Raw genomic sequence first — 9562 nt, 5'->3', positions numbered from 1 at the left:
ATAAAGAAACCGGCAATATCAGCAAAGGAATCGCTGATGAAGAAAACAAAACTCAAGGAAAAATAATCTCTCCGTACGACATTACGTCGAATGATAATCGTGGAATGGTGGTGACACGAGTCCAATTAGAGGGTGAAAATTATGAAGAATGGACTAGATCCATAAGGACATCCCTAAGAGCAAGGAAAAAATTCGGCTTCGTTGGCGGAACGATCAAGAAGCCGGATGAAGAAGAGTAGTGATAGATTGGATGGAGAATGTGATGTATGCAAACGGACAAAGCAAACGAGAAGTGTTTTTCCTTTAAGTGATAATATTGCTTCACATACTTTTGAGATGATTCATTGCGATTTATGCAGACCATAAAGAACCCCTTCCTCTTGTGGTGCTTCATATTTTTTTACTATTGTGGATGACCGTTCGCTAGCCGTGCGGATCTTTCTCTTAGTTGATAAGAAAGAAGTGTCCCTTGAAGAATTTCTTCGCTTTTGTGGAGAGGCAGTTCGGAAAAAAAAGTGAAGATAGTTAGAAGTGATAACGAAACTGAGTTCAAGTGTATGAAGACTTACTTCTTCGAACATGGAATTTTGTTTGAAACTTCTTGCACACGGACACCTCAGCAAGATGGAAGAACCAAAAGAAAATACCATCACATTCTTAATATGGCGAGCATTGAGATTTCAGGGTCATCTTCCGATCAAATTCTGGAGAGAATGTGTGTTTGATTGAGGGGTATTTGATCAATAGAACATCGTCTTCGGTTTTGAATGGAAAAAACCCCTATGAAATGTTGTACGGGAATAAGCCTCGGTATGATCACTTAAGGGTGATAGGGTCACTCTGCTACGCACACACAAAGGGAAGAACGAGGGACAAGTTTGAGAGTCATCGTTGTAGGTGTGTCTTCTTGGGATACTCCTACGGACAGAAGCATTGGAGATTGTATGTCTTAGAGAACAATGAATATTTAGTCTCCAAAAATGTGGACATCTACGAGACTAAGTTATCTTTTACCAAAGGATCAGGTAACGTGAACGACAACACAGAAGTTATCTCGGATGAAAATGAGGAAGAAAGAAACCAACACGATTTTGAATAAGACCAGACTGATAATGAAGGTACGAACAAAACTCGAATGGAAGAAGTGCAGACACCGAATACGGAACCTACAGATCAACCAGAACTAGACCGGACATATGTCTTTCCAAATAGTGAAAGCGTGGAGGAAGTACAGATGGAAGATATTTGGGAAACGAAATGCCACTGGAGGAACAGTTGGGTCGGGGTAAACGTCAGAAGCATGAATTGATTCGATTGCGCGACTACATCATTAAAACATTCCGGAAAGAAAGTCCAGCAACGCGTTCCCCCGATCCTCAGCAACCCTCAGGTGCACCTTATACTTTAGCTAACTATATATCATGTGATAATTTTTCCTCGCAACACGAAGGGTTCCTTGCAACAATTACCATAGGAACTGAACCAAAAACCTTTTTGGAAGCAATGAAAAAGGAACGTTAGAAAATAGCCATGCAGCAAGAGATCCAAGCATTGGATAATAAAACATGGATACTAGAAATTTTGCCACTGGATATAAAAGAAATCGGATGTAGATGGGTGTACAAAATCAAGTACAACTCTGAACGCACAATTGAGCGATATAAGGCTTGTTTAATCATCTTTGGAAATAAACAGGAGGAAAGAATTGACTACAATGAAACCTTTCCTCCATTTGCTAAGGTAGTAACCGTTCGGACCTTCTGCACGAAATAGGGAGTTGCATCAGATGGATGTGCATAATGCATTCTTGCACGGTGACCTTACGGAGGAGGTTTATATGAAATTTCCACCAGGATTCCGCGTTTCTAATCTGGGGCAAGTATGTCGACTCTGAAAATATTTGTATGGTTTGAAGCAAGCTCCAAGGTGTTGGTTTGCAAAATTGTCAAGTGCTTTGATGAAATATGGGTTCAAACAGTCATACTTAGATTATTCTCTATTCACTATGCACCGGGGAGGTATGCAACTTAACGTCTTAGTCTATGTGAATGACTTGATTATCTCAGGAAACGACAATAGTGCCATTGAACGATTCAAAGACTATCTCCGCACATATATTCACATAAAGGATTTGGGCCTTTTGAAGTATTTTCTGGGAGTTGAAGTTGCACATGGACCAACTGATTAATTCTCTATCAAAGAAAATATGCCTTGGATATAATCTCTGAGTCTGGTTTACTGGGAGCTAAACCAATCAACACTCCTATGAAGCAGAATCACGATTTGGCGTTGGCCAAATGAACCCCTTTGGGAGATCCGGAACCATATCGACGTTTGGTCGGTAGACTCATATACCTCAGTTTTACGAGACTTGAGTTGTAGTATTGCGTGCATGTTCTGTCCCAATTCATGCAGCAACCGAAGGAAGCATACTGGAATGCGGCTCACCATGTGGTGCGCTACTTGAAGAAGAACCCAGGACAAGGTATTGTGATGAGAAAAGATTGTGATCTCCAGTCGTACCGATAGTGTGATTCGGACTGGGCCGGATGTCTGTTGACTCGAAAATCACTTATAGGTTAGTTTATATTACACCTCGGACATTTCTTGGTGATGTGCGGTGAATGGATTAATGCGAGCTCAAGGAGAGCATGGAGTCCATATGACCTTAAGGAGAGTACTTGATAGCCTTAGGGTGCGTACTACAAGATTTTGAAGCTATATGAATCGGTGAATCTAAGTTCGTTGAAGAAAGTGAAGTATAAGTTGTGTTCGGGAAGGTTTTGTAACAACCGAGCTAATGTTGATTTAGTAACGTCTTGAGGAGGAGCTATAAGGCTCCTTAGATGGTTAATGAAGTATTATACAAGTTCCAAGATGGTTCCACAAGGATTGGAAATCAAACAAAGCGACGGGAACAATTTCGAAAAAATATGAGTTATACGACCACTTATACGGTCCATATAAGGGTCCATATAACCGGTTTAGAGAAGGGTCACTCACTGGTGGTTTTATACGGTCACTTATACGGACCGTATAAGTTATACAGACAGTATAAGTGTCCGTATAAACCATGTCGGGCAGCTTTAGTTTTTTTATAAAAAGAGGACCCAAGTTCTAATTTATTATTTCTCATCTTCTCCATCACTCTTGAAACCTCTAGAATCTTCCATACACCATATTAACACATATACAAGAGAAATCAAAGATTAATCACCAAGAATCAAGAGGATCAAGTGTAAAGAGGCTCACTGGGGTTTGTGGGAGTCAAGAATCCCTTTTGTGTTGAAGTTGGGGTTTTCTCAAGTGAAGTATCTTCATCCAAATATCATTCCTATATAATCAAAGGTGAGTTTTACATCTATTTCATGTTATTAAAAGTATTGAGTGGTTGAAAGACTTGGTTTAGAGAAGAAAGTAGAATATGAGCTCAAATATGAAAATAATGGTATTTTGAGTAGTAAGTTAATTTGAGTCATGATTCTTAGTATAAGATGAGTATAATCTTGTCATGAATGATGCTAATGTCGTTGAGGAAGTATTATGTGAAGAATAAGTATGGTGTTGTATTGTAGTCATGGTTATGGATGACCTTGAAAGTGAATTTGAGAAGTGAATATTGTTTAACTTGAAGAAGTTTATTGATTATAATATTATGGGAGTTGTTTATTATATGGAGGAAGTTGTTGAAAAAAAGGAAATGCTGCCCAATTTTCATTAGCTCTTAGTCGCCTTAGCTTAGCCTTAAGCATGTTTCTAATGATCTAATTTAGTACGAATTCTTTTGAATGTAGAGTTGTGAGCTTGGAAGGAGAACGTTTAGCCGTTAAGAAGACGCAAAGGTACGTAAGGGTAGTCCCTTCTTTCGTAAAGGCATGACTCTTATATCACTATCCTCCATGTATTCCATTACCTTCTTACATCCCAAAAGTTGAAAGTTCATGATTCCTAAGAGCTTCTTATGTGCCAGAGATGAGATGTGTTCTATGATAATGATGAAGATAATGATGTTATTTTAGAGATACTAAAGCCTATGAGATGATGCTATTATGAGCTTAATAATCATATTTTATGATTTCACTAATCATATTTCTTCTTGTTGTCATGATATTAGTTCCTTCAAGGTGAGACCTAGCGACGATGTTTGATCCATAATATAATCGGAAGTTCCCGACCTTACGTCACTCCGATAGAGTTATAGCTTTTACTTGAGCTCTCATGCATGCTTCATATTATGTAGATGTAAGATTATACCGTGCCTAGTTGGCCGGGCAGTCACCACTACGATAGGCGTAGTGGGCAGCTATGATGATGATTACACCGTGCCTAGTTGGCCGGGCAGACACCACTAGTGGGCGGCATGATGATGGTTACCCCCGACGCGGGCTAATGGTGATCATATCGTACCTATATGGTTGGGCAGCTTATATATGTATACATCTATGATATGATATTATTTTTAATATAAAAGCTAGCATGCATGATTCCTCCTTAAGAGGCAATCAGTTACAGGTTTACTCTTCATCTTATGCTCTTTTATTTCTTTATTATGCTGTTGTACATGTCTTACATACTCGGTACATAGTTCGTACTGACGTCCTTTCTTTTATAGACGCTGCGGTCATGCCCGCAGGTAGACAGGGAGACGGCGCAGACGATTAGGAGCTTTATTCAGCAGACTTGCGGGAGCACTCCACTACTCCGGAGTTGCCGTTTATTGGTATATTCTTTTGTGTACACGTTTGGGCATGGCGGGGTCCTGTCCCGTCCTTATGATTCCAGTACTCCAGTTAGAGGCTCGTAGATACATATGTGGGGGTAGTAGATGTTATGTGACCTCTTAGTGTATATTCTATGTATATCATTTTGTAGCCTTGTGGGCTTATATACATATATGTTTTGAGAAATATTTGAGGATCATTTCATGATAAGTCTGAGAGTTGGTGCTCGGTAGTTAGCTCCGGGTACCCGTCATGGCCCCCTAGCTGGGTCGTGACAGTTTATCTCCCTCGGGAATTCACCCATATCATGGAAAACCAAGAAGCAAAACATTGTCTCTCACTCGTCAGCGGAATACATGTGAATGTCAATGACAGTCTGTTAATTGAAATGGCTAAAGGGTATCTTGCATAGTTTGGGCGTTGACCATAAATCTCCAGTGAAAATGTAGTGTGATAGTCAAGCGGCATTATATATTGCACGCAATCCAGTGTTTCATGAACGGACTAAACACATTGAAGTTGATTGTCACTAAGTTCAGGACGCACTCCAATCCGGTCTAATACTTCCCAGTCACGTGTCCACCAGTGAGCAATTGCCCGATGTGTTTACAAAGGCTTTGGGCAAATCTCAGCATCAATATTTGTTTGGCAAGTTGGGCATTCGGGACTCTCATGCTCCAACTTGAGGGGGTATTGAGAGTATATAATAGCTTATTTATGGTACAATTGTAATTATGGTAATATAAGAATTATAGTTCCATTAGAATAGGGTTACCTTGTTAGAATAGGAGAAGGAAGACCTTACATCTATATAAGGAGGTCATTATGATGAATACAAGGCAGAAAGAATTCTCCCATTATTCTTGTCTCTCTAAATTCTCGTCCCTGTCTCAATTTTAACACAGTTCGTTCAATAATTGGCACTGGATAACACTTGCAACGCTCGTAAATAGAAGCTAGTCATCAATAGTTTTAGCTATAAGTCACTGCTCAATAATACACAAATGCCGCGGATCTCCTAAAATTTTCGTAAACAGGTAGCTAATTATTTTCTAACGAAACCTGGGGTGCAACTCTTGCTTTCTCTACTGATTGATTTAGAGGGGTATTCAAATTCCGTCCAAATAAGATATACATTGGGTTGATTTGATCTATTTTGTACTTTGTGTCGAGTTATTTGTGTTTTCGATTTATATAGAGTATAGAACAAGCAATTGCACTTTATTATTTACGTATTTGAACAAAAAGTCGCGGATTGATAGAGCTTCGGAAGTGTAGTTCCTAACCACTGCCACGGTGCCACCATCTTCACCATGTGACTGCTCGCAGGTGGCAAGACACGTACTTAACATAATTTTGGAATATTTCAACATATAATTTATGAAAAGTTTGCCAAGCTTATGGGTGGCAATGGCATGACTACCCCACTTGCAAGAAAAATTCTCATTTTGTTGATTAACGACCCACGCCATGCTTCTCCGTCTTAGAATTATGTTCTTGAGATCCAACCCAAATATATCCTAGCCCATGCCCAATTATAGTGAGCATAATTTATAGATTTAAATTAAAGTCATCCGCGGCCACTTAAAGTTATTCACAGATTCCACTTAGACACCTCATCAACTCAGACATGTACCTATTGAACACATCTACTATTCGGATTTGAACAACTTAATATACTTTTTTGACAATTAGTGAAAAATATTAGGTAAGTGTGTAGTCCACTTGCGGATGATGTGGCAAAATGACGAATTAAATTCAAACAATCATCTCCTTTTCTTCTTCTTTCTCTACAAAAGCCCCATCACCAGCCGCCATTCCGCCAACCCAGCCGTCCCCAACCCCCAACAATTATTCCCCTTTTCTTTTTTAATTTAGGTTTAGTTAAAGAGAGCAAGGATGTCGCCGGACGAATTTTCCGATCAAAGCTCCGATGACCAAACATTGCTAATAATTTTTTCTATTATGTAGTGGAGAAGAAGAGTTCATTGGGTGGACTTGGCGTTGTTTGGTTGTACCAGTGGTTTCCGGAGAAGGCGAGTAGAGAAATGAGAACCAAAAGAAAATCAGTCCGGAATCCATGGAGTTTTGCCGGAAAACGAACAGCTCCGGCTAAACAAAGTGCAAAAGTATAAAGACCGACTCTAATAGGGACATATCTAGTAACAATAGGAGAGACGGAGGCTGGAGAAGGGAACAATGCTCAACGACGTTGCTTCGACGCAAATCACCGGAGCAACGCCGGAGACACAAGCCCAGGAAATAAAACCAATTGAAAAAAGAGAAAGAGAAAGGAAATAAAAGAAAAAGGAAAATTAACCATTTTTAGTTCCCTGGACGCGCTCATGGAGAGTGGAACACACTCACTTAGCCATTTCAGCAAAAAATGTCTAGGTGGTTCAATTCCGGAGTAGTAGAGGTGTTTAATAGGTACAAGTTTGGGTTAAGGCGTCTAAGTGGAATTGTGGACAACTTTAGGTGGCCGCGGATGTAATTTATAATACACATTCCTAAATGAAAATACTCATGGTGTGTTTGGTACGAAGGGAAATATATGTTTTTTTTTTAATTTTTTAATATTTGATTGGTCAAAATATTTTAAAAATATCTTTTCGAAAAATTATTTCCTTATCGATAAGAATATGTCTTTCCAAGTGGAAGTAAAAGAAACCAAATTTCATAAGTGGTATTCCAAGCTCATTGTCCAGCGCTCTTGACACTATACCTTGACCACCGCCTTCGACCAACCCCAACCCTAACTCCCCACTCCTCACGCTACCTCATAATTTTTTCTAGATTACATAGAAATACTTTGGGACAATATTAGTTTACTTACTTACCAAATATCAAAAATAAATAAGAAAACTACTTATTTTTTAGAAAATATTCTTCTTTTTCATACCAAAAACACCCTTAGTGTGCAGGAAACTATGAGTATGTCTCGATTATTTGATTAAAAATGTTTGATAAACAACAAGTGTTGAAAAACTCTTTTAGGCGTTGAAGTTGTTGATGTTAGAAATAAGAAGTTACGTACAGGTTTGAATAAAAGTTTTGAAACTGATAATCAGAAGTTAATGTGTTTGGTAAAAAAATGTTGATAAACAATTTTCTATTAAAATAACCAAAATATCCCTAAAGTTGTTTCAATATAATATATATTCAAAAGTATTTTTACATAAAAGAGGACAAATGACGAAAATAGAATAGAGAATATTCAATAATTATGTTTTAGGAAGAGTTTTTTTTTTTTTTTTTTTTTTGAGCTTACAAGAGCTATAAGAAATAAAACTATAAAACGCCTGATCAAACAATAAGTGATTATAAGTTGGAGGAGAAACTAACTTATTACAAATGAATTTGGCTTATAAGCACTTAATTTAAGCGCACCTTCGGTGTTTGCTAAAGGGCAATTCGCAGAATTGCCCTTCTTTTGGGGTGGTCTTTAAATTTTGTCCCTCATATTTGAAATCTTTAAATTTTGTCCTTCGGCTAAAACTCATGGGTTGCAGGTTCGAACCTCCACACAGTCAAAAATTTCAAAAGAAATCGCAAGACAGAGTTTAAATTTCGCTATGCCCCCCACCGGCATACACTTGTGAAGGAATTACCAAAGTTATGCCGGACCCGGCATACTTATGCCTTATGGGCAGACTTGGCATAAGTATGCCGGGTCCGGTATAACTTTGGTAATTCCTTCACAAGTTTATGCAGGGTCCGGCATAAAGTTTGCCCATAAGTATGCCCCCACAGACATAAACTTGTTAAGGAATTACCAAAGTTATGCCGGACCTGACATACTTATGCCAAGTCTGCCCATAAGGCATGAGTATGCAGGGTCCGACATAAATTTGATAATTCCTTAACAAGTGTATGCCGGACCCGGCATACACGCGACCCAAACGTTACCTTGCAATTTTTTTTTTAATTTATGCTTGAGCGGGGGTTCGAACTCAGAACCTCATGATTTCTGCGTGAACGCTCAGAGTTACAATGCGAAGGGCAAAAATTAAAGACCAGCAATATGAGGGGCATAATTTAAAGATCACAAATATGAGGAGTAAAATTTAAAGACCACTCCAAAAGAAGGGCAATCCGCGCAAAACAATGTTTGGTAAAAGCCTAAATAAAGCTAAATATATGCTAAAGCTAGTTTGATAAGGAGAAAATATTAATTTGAATGATAAATTTACTAGATTAATTTTATTTATTTTATTATCTTAATTTATCATTCACTTTGTTCCAATTTATGTGGCACGATTAAAATTTTGGGTTCAAATTTTCTAAATTTTGACCATGATTTCGGACATAAAAGCGTTAAGTTTTTTAAAAATAAAATTTATATATTTAAAAACTACGTAAAAAAAATTATAAATCACAATAATTAACAATTTAAAGTATTTAAAAAGGCACATAAAGAGATTTGATCAAAGAAAATTTTGATTGACTCTCAAAATTCTAATTGTGCTACAAAAATTGAGACGAAGGGAGTACTATTTGTTACTCCCTCCGGATAAAAAAAAAGAGTCAATTTAGCCATTTGCACACCCCTTAAGAAAATACTAACTCCTAGACAAAGATAGGTAATTTGACTAAACTACCGCTAATTAAATGGCATTGGGATTTGATCATATAACACTTAATAGGGGCAAATATGAAAAAATAAGATTAATTCTTTCTTGATTTGCTAAGTGACTTTTTTTTTTATCCAAGAAAAAAAGGTTAAGTGGACTCTTTTTTTTTTATCCGGAGGAGTATTTTCATCACATTAATCTTGTTCCATAAGTAAAGAATGAAATTTAAAAAAACAAGCAACTTTTTCTCGTTTTCTAAGACGATAT

The sequence above is a fragment of the Lycium barbarum genome, chromosome 10 (assembly GCF_019175385.1).
Source record: "Lycium barbarum isolate Lr01 chromosome 10, ASM1917538v2, whole genome shotgun sequence".
In the NCBI taxonomy this organism is placed as follows: Eukaryota; Viridiplantae; Streptophyta; class Magnoliopsida; order Solanales; family Solanaceae; genus Lycium; species Lycium barbarum.
The sequence above is the reverse complement of the archived record's forward strand: the minus strand, read 5'-3'. Positions refer to the sequence as shown.